This window comes from Eschrichtius robustus, chromosome 5 (assembly GCF_028021215.1).
Source record: "Eschrichtius robustus isolate mEscRob2 chromosome 5, mEscRob2.pri, whole genome shotgun sequence".
Classification (NCBI taxonomy): Eukaryota; Metazoa; Chordata; class Mammalia; order Artiodactyla; family Eschrichtiidae; genus Eschrichtius; species Eschrichtius robustus.
The window spans coordinates 94,915,975-94,929,355 of NC_090828.1; positions in this window are offsets into that span (position 1 = coordinate 94,915,975).

Consider the following 13,381-nt stretch of genomic DNA (forward strand, 5'->3'; position numbering starts at 1 on the left):
TGTGGGTCTAGATATGGTCAATCCAGGTGGCATCACAGCCCCTGAACGAATTTTGTAAGAATTTCTCTCTCTTTCACTGTCTTTGTTTCACGGGTTTTTAAAAGTAATTGATTTTCCTAATGGGGTTTAGCTGCTTTTCACTGCTGTGTTTATGCCGCTTTACACCCACTTGACTCACTTCCAGAGAGATATCAATACATAGGTTTGAAGATTTTTACTAGTCAGATCTATTCTTGGGCGGTGAATAGGGGGTGTTGAGTCCACTTCACTGAGCAAGGAGTAGGTCTTGTCTATTACATATTGGGTTTATGGAACGGTATCTGAGCTAATTTGAAACCCTTGTTTTATGCATCACCCCACCTCACCTTTCCCGTTAGGCAGCCATAGTGTGTTTTCTAAATGTGTGACTCTGTTCTGTATTGTAATTCAGTTCAAGTGTAGCGGTTTGTACATTCCCTCTATAAGTGATATCTTATGACTAGTGTCTTTTTCTGTGTGACTTATTTCACTTAGAACCGTCGTACCTGAATCCACTCATCATGCTGCTACTAGCCTTATGACGTTGATTTCATGGCTGAGTGATATTCCATTGTACCTAAGGACCACAACTTCTTTATCCATTTTTCTCCTTCCTGGGATATTTAAGGTGGAATGAAGTGGAGGTTCTTGTCAACAGAGCAACCCTAAACTTTGGAGTGCCTGTGCCTTGCTGATTTTTAGTTTTCCCAAATTAGACGCCCATGAGTGGAAGTGCCCTATGCTCTCTAAGACGAGTTTTTTAGATGTTTCAGGACACACCGTATACTTCTCCAGAGTGGCTGTTGGCTATTTACATCCCGACCATCAGCGTAGCAAGGCTCCCATTTCTCCATGGCCTCTCCTGCATTTCTGGTTTTGACACTTTATTCAGCATGGCCCTTTTGACCGATGGAAAGCGAGACTTCTTTGTAGCGCTGATTTGCCTTTCCAGGTTGCTTGGTTGGCCAAACAGGGCGTATGCGTTTTTTCCTGAATATATTCAGGAAAAAACGCATACGCCCTGTTTGGCCAAGGGCATCATTGTCGAGGTTTTGCCGCTTTTCCTGTGCTTTAAAGGCGATTCGAATCTACCTCCTGAAATCTGTTTCCTGCAATTCTGCCTTGCTTTCAAATCCTCTTCGTTGCCTTCCCTCAATATTTTTGTGGGCGAGAGTTATCATTTCTAACTCTGCAGGTTTGTGATTTGCAGTGCCCCTGAGCTCCATTTTTCAACTCGCTTTTTTGGGAGCTGGCCGCAAAAGCGTAGGATTGCTTCAGGCCCTATTCTGGTTCCGGGCGGCAGGCTGATCCTGTGGTTAATTCTTCTTCCTGATGGGAAAATAGAGTGACCTGTGCCTTTCCCAACACGTAGAGCTAGGCGCTCATTGGTTCCCCCTCTTCCCGTTCATCCTCAGGACAAATTGCAACCTGTACGGAACAGGAGGTTAAACGTGCTGATTCTCCAAGGAGGGAGATTGCTAGTAAAGCGGCTGTAATGGCGAACCCGAGCACAAGGAGATGAGAAATGAGGTGCGTTTTAGAAACCTTTCCTGATCACACGGTGTACCATCATCTGGGTTTCTCATGCATGTTTTCGATGTAGGAAGATGCCCTTGAAACTGGAGATTTGGGACCCATGGGACGGGTACCACGCAGTATTACTTTAAAGGGTCTGCGTTTGCTCACCCAACCTCACCAAACCTCTCAGCCCCAAGAGTGTCCACCCTTATGTCTCAATCAGCTGTGGGTCTAGATATGGTCAATCCAGGTGGCATCACAGCCCCTGAACGAATTTTGTAAGAATTTCTCTCTCTTTCACTGTCTTTGTTTCACGGGTTTTTAAAAGTAATTGATTTTCCTAATGGGGTTTAGCTGCTTTTCACTGCTGTGTTTATGCCGCTTTACTCCCACTTGACTCACTTACGGAGAGATATCAATACATAGGTTTGAAGATTCTTACTAGTCAGATCTATTCTTGGGCGGTGAATAGGGGGTGTTGAGTCCAGTTCACTGAGCAAGGAGTAGGTCTTGTCTATTACATATTGTGTTTATGGAACGGTATCTGAGCTAATTTGAAACCCTTGTTTTAGGCATCACCCCACCTCACCTTTCCCGTTAGGCAGCCTTAGTGTGTTTTCTAAATGTGTGACTCTGTTCTGTTTTGTAATTCAGTTCAAGTGTAGCGGTTTTTACTTTCCCTCTATAAGTGATATGTTATGATTAGTGTCTTTTTCTGTGTGACTTATTTCACTTTGAACCGTCGTACCTGAATCCACTCATCATGCTGCTACTAGCCTTATGACGTTGATTTCATGGCTGAGTGATATTCCATTGTACCTAAGGACCACAACTTCTTTATCCATTTTTCTCTTTCCTGGGATATTTAAGGTGGAATGAAGTGGAGGTTCTTGTCAACAGAGCAACCCTAAACTTTGGAGTGCCTGTGCCTTGCTGATTTTTAGTTTTCCCAAATTAGACGCTCATGAGTGGAAGTGCCCTATGCTGTCTAAGCCGAGTTTTTTAGATGTTTCAGGTCACACCGTACACTTCTCCAGAGTGGCTGTTGGCAATTTACATCCCGCCCATCAGCGTAGCAAGGCTCCCATTTCTCCATGTCCTCTCCTGCATTTCTGGTTTTGACACTTTATTCAGCATGGCCCTTTTGACCGATGGGAAGCGAGACTTCTTTGTAGCGCTGATTTGCCTTTCCAGGTTGCTTGGTTGGCCAAAAAGGGCGTATGCGTTTTTTCCTGAATATATTCAGGAAAAAACGCATACGCCCTTTTTGGCCAAGGGCATCACTGTCGAGGTTTTGCCGCTTTTCCTGTGCTTTACAGGCGATTCGAATCTACCTCCTGAAATCTGTTTCCTGCAATTCTGCCTTGCTTTCAAATCCTCTTCGTTGCTTTCCCTCAATATTTTTGTGGGCGAGAGTTATCATTTATAACGCAGCAGGTTTGTGATTTGCAGTGCCCCTGAGCTCCATTTTTCAACTCGCTTTTTTGGGAGCTGGCCTCAAAAGCGTAGGATTGCTTCAGGCCTTTTTCTGGTTCCGGGCGGCAGGCACAGCCTGTGGTTAATTCTTCTTCCTGATGGGAAAATAGAGTGACCTGTGCCTTTCCCAACACCTAGAGCTAGTCGCTCATTGGTTCCCCCTCTTGCCGTTCATCCTCAGGACAAATTGCAACCTGTACGGAACAGGAGGTTAAAGTGCTGATTCTCCAAGGAGGGACATTGCTAGTAAAGCGGCTGGAATGGCGACCCCGAGCACAAGGAGATGAGAAATAACGTGCGTTTTAGAAACCTTTCCCAATCACACGGTGTACCATCTTCTGGGTTTCTCATGCATGTTTTCGATGTAGGAAGATGCCCTTGAACCTGGAGATTTGGGACCCATCAGACGGGTACCACGCAATATTACTTTTAAGGGTCTGCGTTTGCTCACCCAACCTCACCAAACCTCTCAGCCCCAAGAGTGTCCACGCTTATGTCTCAATCAGCTGTGGGTCTAGATATGGTCAATCCAGGTGGCATCACAGCCCCTGAACGAATTTTGTAAGAATTTCTCTCTCTTTCACTGTCTTTGTTTCACGGGTTTTTAAAAGTAATTGATTTTCCTAATGGGGTTTAGCTGCTTTTCACTGCTGTGTTTATGCCGCTTTACACCCACTTGACTCACTTCCAGAGAGATATCAATACATAGGTTTGAAGATTTTTACTAGTCAGATCTATTTTGGGCGGTGAATAGGGGGTGTTGAGTCCACTTCACTGAGCAAGGAGTAGGTCTTGTCTATTACATATTGGGTTTATGGAACGGTATCTGAGCTAATTTGAAACCCTTGTTTTATGCATCACCCCACCTCACCTTTCCCGTTAGGCAGCCATAGTGTGTTTTCTAAATGTGTGACTCTGTTCTGTTTTGTAATTCAGTTCAAGTGTAGCGGTTTGTACATTCCCTCTATAAGTGATATCTTATGACTAGTGTCTTTTTCTGTGTGACTTATTTCACTTAGAACCGTCGTACCTGAATCCACTCATCATGCTGCTACTAGCCTTATGACGTTGATTTCATGGCTGAGTGATATTCCATTGTACCTAAGGACCACAACTTCTTTATCCATTTTTCTCCTTCCTGGGATATTTAAGGTGGAATGAAGTGGAGGTTCTTGTCAACAGAGCAACCCTAAACTTTGGAGTGCCTGTGCCTTGCTGATTTTTAGTTTTCCCACATTAGACGCCCATGAGTGGAAGTGCCCTATGCTCTCTAAGACGAGTTTTTTAGATGTTTCAGGACACACCGTACACTTCTCCAGAGTGGCTGTTGGCAATTTACATCCCGACCATCAGCGTAGCAAGGCTCCCATTTCTCCATGGCCTCTCCTGCATTTCTGGTTTTGACACTTTATTCAGCATGGCCCTTTTGACCGATGGAAAGCGAGACTTCTTTGTAGCGCTGATTTGCCTTTCCAGGTTGCTTGGTTGGCCAAACAGGGCGTATGCGTTTTTTCCTGAATATATTCAGGAAAAAACGCATACGCCCTGTTTGGCCAAGGGCATCATTGTCGAGGTTTTGCCGCTTTTCCTGTGCTTTAAAGGCGATTCGAATCTACCTCCTGAAATCTGTTTCCTGCAATTCTGCCTTGCTTTCAAATCCTCTTCGTTGCCTTCCCTCAATATTTTTGTGGGCGAGAGTTATCATTTCTAACTCTGCAGGTTTGTGATTTGCAGTGCCCCTGAGCTCCATTTTTCAACTCGCTTTTTTGGGAGCTGGCCGCAAAACCGTAGGATTGCTTCAGGCCCTATTCTGGTTCCGGGCGGCAGGCTGATCCTGTGGTTAATTCTTCTTCCTGATGGGAAAATAGAGTGACCTGTGCCTTTCCCAACACCTAGAGCTAGTCGCTCATTGGTTCCCCCTCTTCCCGTTCATCCTCAGGACAAATTGCAACCTGTACGGAACAGGAGGTTAAACGTGCTGATTCTCCAAGGAGGGAGATTGCTAGTAAAGCGGCTGGAATGGCGAACCCGAGCACAAGGAGATGAGAAATGAGGTGCGTTTTAGAAACCTTTCCCGATCACACGGTGTACCATCTTCTGGGGTTCTCATGCATGTTTTCGATGTAGGAAGATGCCCTTCAACCTGGAGATTTGGGACCCATCAGACGGGTACCACGCAGTATTACTTTAAAGGGTCTGTGTTTGCTCACCCAACCTCACCAAACCTCTCAGCCCCAAGAGTGTCCACCCTTATGTCTCAATCAGCTGTGGGTCTAGATATGGTCAATCCAGGTGGCATCACAGCCCCTGAACGAATTTTGTAAGAATTTCTCTCTCTTTCACTGTCTTTGTTTCACGGGTTTTTAAAAGTAATTGATTTTCCTAATGGGGTTTAGCTGCTTTTCACTGCTGTGTTTATGCCGCTTTACTCCCACTTGACTCACTTACGGAGAGATATCAATACATAGGTTTGAAGATTCTTACTAGTCAGATCTATTCTTGGGCGGTGAATAGGGGTTGTTGAGTCCAGTTCACTGAGCAAGCAGTAGGTCTTGTCTATTACATATTGGGTTTATGGAACGGTATCTGAGCTAATTTGAAACCCTTGTTTTAGGCATCACCCCACCTCACCTTTCCCGTTAGGCAGCCATAGTGTGTTTTCTAAATGTGTGACTCTGTTCTGTTTTGTAATTCAGTTCAAGTGTAGCGGTTTTTACATTCCCTCTATAAGTGATATCTTCTGATTAGTGTCTTTTTCTGTGTGACTTATTTCACTTAGAACCGTCGTACCTGAATCCACTCATCATGCTGCTACTAGCCTTATGACGTTGATTTCATGGCTGAGTGATATTCCATTGTACCTAAGGACCACAACTTCTTTATCCATTTTTCTCTTTCCTGGGATATTTAAGGTGGAATGAAGTGGAGGTTCTTGTCAACAGAGCAACCCTAAACTTTGGAGTGCCTGTGCCTTGCTGATTTTTAGTTTTCCCAAATTAGACGCCCATGAGTGGAAGTGCCCTATGCTGTCTAAGCCGAGTTTTTTAGATGTTTCAGGACACACCGTACACTTCTCCAGAGTGGCTGTTGGCAATTTACATCCCGCCCATCAGCGTAGCAAGGCTCCCATTTCTCCATGGCCTCTCCTGCATTTCTGGTTTTGACACTTTATTCAGCATGGCCCTTTTGACCGATGGGAAGCGAGACTTCTTTGTAGCGCTGATTTGCCTTTCCAGGTTGCTTGGTTGGCCAAAAAGGGCGTATGCGTTTTTTCCTGAATATATTCAGGAAAAAACGCATACGCCCTTTTTGGCCAAGGGCATCACTGTCGAGGTTTTGCCGCTTTTCCTGTGCTTTACAGGCGATTCGAATCTACCTCCTGAAATCTGTTTCCTGCAATTCTGCCTTGCTTTCAAATCCTCTTCGTTGCTTTCCCTCAATATTTTTGTGGGCGAGAGTTATCATTTCTAACTCTGCAGGTTTGTGATTTGCAGTGCCCCTGAGCTCCATTTTTCAACTCGCTTTTTTGGGAGCTGGCCTCAAAAGCGTAGGATTGCTTCAGGCCTTTTTCTGGTTCTGGGCGGCAGGCACAGCCTGTGGTTAATTCTTCTTCCTGATGGGAAAATAGAGTGACCTGTGCCTTTCCCAACACCTAGAGCTAGTCGCTCATTGGTTCCCCCTCTTGCCGTTCATCCTCAGGACAAATTGCAACCTGTACGGACCAGGAGGTTAAAGTGCTGATTCTCCAAGGAGGGACATTGCTAGTAAAGCGGCTGGAATGGCGACCCCGAGCACAAGGAGATGAGAAATGAGGTGCGTTTTAGAAACCTTTCCCGATCACACGGTGTACCATCTTCTTGGTTTCTCATGCATGTTTTCGATGTAGGAAGATGCCCTTGAACCTGGAGATTTGGGACCCATCAGACGGGTACCACGCAATATTACTTTTAAGGGTCTGCGTTTGCTCACCCAACCTCACCAAACCTCTCAGCCCCAAGAGTGTCCACGCTTATGTCTCAATCAGCTGTGGGTCTAGATATGGTCAATCCAGGTGGCATCACAGCCCCTGAACGAATTTTGTAAGAATTTCTCTCTCTTTCACTGTCTTTGTTTCACGGGTTTTTAAAAGTAATTGATTTTCCTAATGGGGTTTAGCTGCTTTTCACTGCTGTGTTTATGCCGCTTTACACCCACTTGACTCACTTCCAGAGAGATATCAATACATAGGTTTGAAGATTTTTACTAGTCAGATCTATTCTTGGGCGGTGAATAGGGGGTGTTGAGTCCACTTCACTGAGCAAGGAGTAGGTCTTGTCTATTACATATTGGGTTTATGGAACGGTATCTGAGCTAATTTGAAACCCTTGTTTTATGCATCACCCCACCTCACCTTTCCCGTTAGGCAGCCATAGTGTGTTTTCTAAATGTGTGACTCTGTTCTGTTTTGTAATTCAGTTCAAGTGTAGCGGTTTGTACATTCCCTCTATAAGTGATATCTTATGACTAGTGTCTTTTTCTGTGTGACTTATTTCACTTAGAACCGTCGTACCTGAATCCAGTCATCATGCTGCTACTAGCCTTATGACGTTGATTTCATGGCTGAGTGATATTCCATTGTACCTAAGGACCACAACTTCTTTATCCATTTTTCTCCTTCCTGGGATATTTAAGGTGGAATGAAGTGGAGGTTCTTGTCAACAGAGCAACCCTAAACTTTGGAGTGCCTGTGCCTTGCTGATTTTTAGTTTTCCCAAATTAGACGCCCATGAGTGGAAGTGCCCTATGCTGTCTAAGCCGAGTTTTTTAGATGTTTCAGGACACACCGTACACTTCTCCAGAGTGGCTGTTGGCAATTTACATCCCGCCCATCAGCGTAGCAAGGCTCCCATTTCTCCATGGCCTCTCCTGCATTTCTGGTTTTGACACTTTATTCAGCATGGCCCTTTTGACCGATGGGAAGCGAGACTTCTTTGTAGCGCTGATTTGCCTTTCCAGGTTGCTTGGTTGGCCAAACAGGGCGTATGCGTTTTTTCCTGAATATATTCAGGAAAAAACGCATACGCCCTGTTTGGCCAAGGGCATCATTGTCGAGGTTTTGCCGCTTTTCCTGTGCTTTAAAGGCGATTCGAATCTACCTCCTGAAATCTGTTTCCTGCAATTCTGCCTTGCTTTCAAATCCTCTTCGTTGCCTTCCCTCAATATTTTTGTGGGCGAGAGTTATCATTTCTAACTCTGCAGGTTTGTGATTTGCAGTGCCCCTGAGCTCCATTTTTCAACTCGCTTTTTTGGGAGCTGGCCGCAAAAGCGTAGGATTGCTTCAGGCCCTATTCTGGTTCCGGGCGGCAGGCTGATCCTGTGGTTAATTCTTCTTCCTGATGGGAAAATAGAGTGACCTGTGCCTTTCCCAACACCTAGAGCTAGTCGCTCATTGGTTCCCCCTCTTCCCGTTCATCCTCAGGACAAATTGCAACCTGTACGGAACAGGAGGTTAAACGTGCTGATTCTCCAAGGAGGGAGATTGCTAGTAAAGCGGCTGTAATGGCGAACCCGAGCACAAGGAGATGAGAAATGAGGTGCGTTTTAGAAACCTTTCCCGATCACACGGTGTACCATCTTCTGGGTTTCTCATGCATGTTTTCGATGTAGGAAGATGCCCTTGAACCTGGAGATTTGGGACCCATGGGACGGGTACCACGCAGTATTACTTTAAAGGGTCTGCGTTTGCTCACCCAACCTCACCAAACCTCTCAGCCCCAAGAGTGTCCACCCTTATGTCTCAATCAGCTGTGGGTCTAGATAAGGTCAATCCAGGTGGCATCACAGCCACTGAACGAATTTTGTAAGAATTTCTCTCTCTTTCACTGTCTTTGTTTCACGGGTTTTTTAAGAGTAATTGATTTTCCTAATGGGGTTTAGCTGCTTTTCACTGCTGTGTTTATGCCGCTTTACTCCCACTTGACTCACTTACGGAGAGATATCAATACATAGGTTTGAAGATTCTTACTAGTCAGATCTATTCTTGGTCGGTCAATAGGGGGTGTTGGGTCCAGTTCACTGAGCAAGGAGTAGGTCTTGTCTATTACATATTGGGTTTATGGAACAGTATCTGAGCTAATTTGAAACCCTTGTTTTAGGCATCACCCCACCTCACCTTTCCCGTTAGGCAGCCATAGTGTGTTTTCTAAATGTGTGACTCTGTTCTGTTTTGTAATTCAGTTCAAGTGTAGCGGTTTTTACATTCCCTCTATAAGTGATATCTTCTGATTAGTGTCTTTTTCTGTGTGACTTATTTCACTTAGAACCGTCGTACCTGAATCCACTCATCATGCTGCTACTAGCCTTATGACGTTGATTTCATGGCTGAGTGATATTCCATTGTACCTAAGGACCACAACTTCTTTATCCATTTTTCTCTTTCCTGGGATATTTAAGGTGGAATGAAGTGGAGGTTCTTGGCAACAGAGCAACCCTAAACTTTGGAGTGCATGTGCCTTGCTGATTTTTAGTTTTCCCAAATTAGACGCCCATGAGTTGAAGTGCCCTATGCTCTCTAAGCCGAGTTTTTTAGATATTTCAGGACACACCGTACACTTCTCCAGAGTGGCTGTTGGCAATTTACATCCCGCCCATCAGCGTAGCAAGGCTCCCATTTCTCCATGGCCTCTCCTGCATTTCTGGTATTGACACTTTATTCAGCATGGCCCTTTTGACCGATGGGAAGCGAGACTTCTTTGTAGCGCTGATTTGCCTTTCCAGGTTGCTTGGTTGGCCAAAAAGGGCGTATGCGTTTTTTCCTGAATATATTCAGGAAAAAACGCATACGCCCTTTTTGGCCAAGGCATCATTGTCGAGGTTTTGCCGCTTTTCCTGTGCTTTAAAGGCGATTCGAATCTACCTCCTGAAATCTGTTTCCTGCAATTCTGCCTTGTTTTCAAATCCTCTTCGTTGCCTTCCCTCAATATTTTTGTGGGCGAGAGTTATCATTTATAACTCTGCAGGTTTGTGATTTGCAGGGCCCCTGAGCTCCATTTTTCAACTCGCTTTTTTGGGAGCTGGCCGCAAAAGCGTAGGATTGCTTCAGGCCCTATTCTGGTTCCGGGCGGCACGCTGAGCCGGTGGTTAATTCTTCTTCCTGATGGGAAAATAGAGTGACCTGTGCCTGTCCCACCACCTAGAGCTAGTCGCTCATTGGTTCCCCCTCTTCCCGTTCATCCTCAGGACAAATTGAAACCTGTACGGAACAGGAGGTTAAAGTGCTGATTCTCCAAGGAGGGAGATTGCTATTAAAGTGGCTGGAATGGCGAACCCGAGCACAAGGAGATGAGAAATGAGGTGCGTTTTAGAAACCTTTCCCGATCACACGGTGTACCATCTTCTGGGTTTCTCATGCATGTTTTCGATGTAGGAAGATGCCCTTGAACCTGGAGATTTGGGACCCATGGGATGGGTACCACGCAGTATTACTTTAAAGGGTCTGCGTTTGCTCACCCAACCTCACCAAACCTCTCAGCCCCAAGAGTGTCCACCCTTATGTCTCAATCAGCTGTGGGTCTAGATATGGTCAATCCAGGTGGCATCACAGCCCCTGAACGAATTTTGTAAGAATTTCTCTCTCTTTCACTGTCTTTGTTTCACGGGTTTTTAAAAGTAATTGATTTTCCTAATGGGTTTAGCTGCTTTTCACTGCTGTGTTTATGCCGCTTTACTCCCACTTGACTCACTTACGGAGAGATATCAATACATAGGTTTAAAGATTCTTACTAGTAAGATCTATTCTTGGGTGGTGAATACGGGGTGTTGGGTCCAGTTCACTGAGCAAGGAGTAGGTCTTGTCTATTACATATTGGGTTTATGGAACGGTATCTGAGCTAATTTGAAACCCTTGTTTTAGGCATCACCCCACCTCACCTTTCCCGTTAGGCAGCCATAGTGTGTTTTCTAAATGTGTGACTCTGTTCTGTTTTGTAATTCAGTTCAAGTGTAGCGGTTTTTACTTTCCCTCTATAAGTGATATCTTATGATTAGTGTCTTTTTCTGTGTGACTTATTTCACTTAGAACCGTCGTACCTGAATCCACTCATCATGCTGCTACTAGCCTTATGACGTTGATTTCATGGCTGAGTGATATTCCATTGTACCTAAGGACCACAACTTCTTTATCCATTTTTCTCTTTCCTGGGATATTTAAGGTGGAATGAAGTGGAGGTTCTTGTCAACAGAGCAACCCTAAACTTTGGAGTGCCTGTGCCTTGCTGATTTTTAGTTTTCCCAAATTAGACGCCCATGAGTGGAAGTGCCCTATGCTCTCTAAGCCGAGTTTTTTAGATATTTCAGGACACACCGTACACTTCTCCAGAGTGGCTGTTGGCAATTTACATCCCGCCCATCAGCGTAGCAAAGCTCCCATTTCTCCATGGCCTCTCCTGCATTTCTGGTATTGACACTTTATTCAGCATGGCCCTTTTGACCGATGGGAAACGAGACTTCTTTGTAGCGCTGATTTGCCTTTCCAGGTTGCTTGGTTGGCCAAAAAGGGCGTATGCGTTTTTTCCTGAATATATTCAGGAAAAAACGCATACGCCCTTTTTGGCCAAGGGCATCATTGTCGAGGTTTTGCCGCTTTTCCTGTGCTTTAAAGGCGATTCGAATCTACCTCCTGAAATCTGTTTCCTGCAATTCTGCCTTGCTTTCAAATCCTCTTCGTTGCCTTCCCTCAATATTTTTGTGGGCGAGAGTTATCATTTATAACTCTGCAGGTTTGTGATTTGCAGGGCCCCTGAGCTCCATTTTTCAACTCGCTTTTTTGGGAGCTGGCCGCAAAAGCGTAGGATTGCTTCAGGCCCTATTCTGGTTCCGGGCGGCAGGCTGAGCCTGTGGTTAATTCTTCTTCCTGATGGGAAAATAGAGTGACCTGTGCCTGTCCCACCACCTAGAGCTAGTCGCTCATTGGTTCCCCCTCTTCCCGTTCATCCTCAGGACAAATTGAAACCTGTACGGAACAGGAGGTTAAAGTGCTGATTCTCCAAGGAGGGAGATTGCTATTAAAGTGGCTGGAATGGCGAACCCGAGCACAAGGAGATGAGAAATGAGGTGCGTTTTAGAAACCTTTCCCGATCACACGGTGTACCATCTTCTGGGTTTCTCATGCATGTTTTCGATGTAGGAAGATGCCCTTGAACCTGGAGATTTGGGACCCATGGGACGGGTACCACGCAGTATTACTTTAAAGGGTCTGCGTTTGCTCACCCAACCTCACCAAACCTCTCAGCCCCAAGAGTGTCCACCCTTATGTCTCAATCAGCTGTGGGTCTAGATAAGGTCAATCCAGGTGGCATCACAGCCACTGAACGAATTTTGTAAGAATTTCTCTCTCTTTCACTGTCTTTGTTTCACGGGTTTTTTAAGAGTAATTGATTTTCCTAATGGGGTTTAGCTGCTTTTCACTGCTGTGTTTATGCCGCTTTACTCCCACTTGACTCACTTACGGAGAGATATCAATACATAGGTTTGAAGATTCTTACTAGTCAGATCTATTCTTGGGCGGTGAATAGGGGGTGTTGGGTCCAGTTCACTGAGCAAGGAGTAGGTCTTGTCTATTACATATTGGGTTTATGGAACAGTATCTGAGCTAATTTGAAACCCTTGTTTTAGGCATCACCCCACCTCACCTTTCCCGTTAGGCAGCCATAGTGTGTTTTCTAAATGTGTGACTCTGTTCTGTTTTGTAATTCAGTTCAAGTGTAGCGGTTTTTACATTCCCTCTATAAGTGATATCTTCTGATTAGTGTCTTTTTCTGTGTGACTTATTTCACTTAGAACCGTCGTACCTGAATCCACTCATCATGCTGCTACTAGCCTTATGACGTTGATTTCATGGCTGAGTGATATTCCATTGTACCTAAGGACCACAACTTCTTTATCCATTTTTCTCTTTCCTGGGATATTTAAGGTGGAATGAAGTGGAGGTTCTTGGCAACAGAGCAACCCTAAACTTTGGAGTGCATGTGCCTTGCTGATTTTTAGTTTTCCCAAATTAGACGCCCATGAGTTGAAGTGCCCTATGCTCTCTAAGCCGAGTTTTTTAGATATTTCAGGACACACCGTACACTTCTCCAGAGTGGCTGTTGGCAATTTACATCCCGCCCATCAGCGTAGCAAGGCTCCCATTTCTCCATGGCCTCTCCTGCATTTCTGGTATTGACACTTTATTCAGCATGGCCCTTTTGACCGATGGGAAGCGAGACTTCTTTGTAGCGCTGATTTGCCTTTCCAGGTTGCTTGGTTGGCCAAAAAGGGCGTATGCGTTTTTTCCTGAATATATTCAGGAAAAAACGCATACGCCCTTTTTGGCCAAGGCATCATTGTCGAG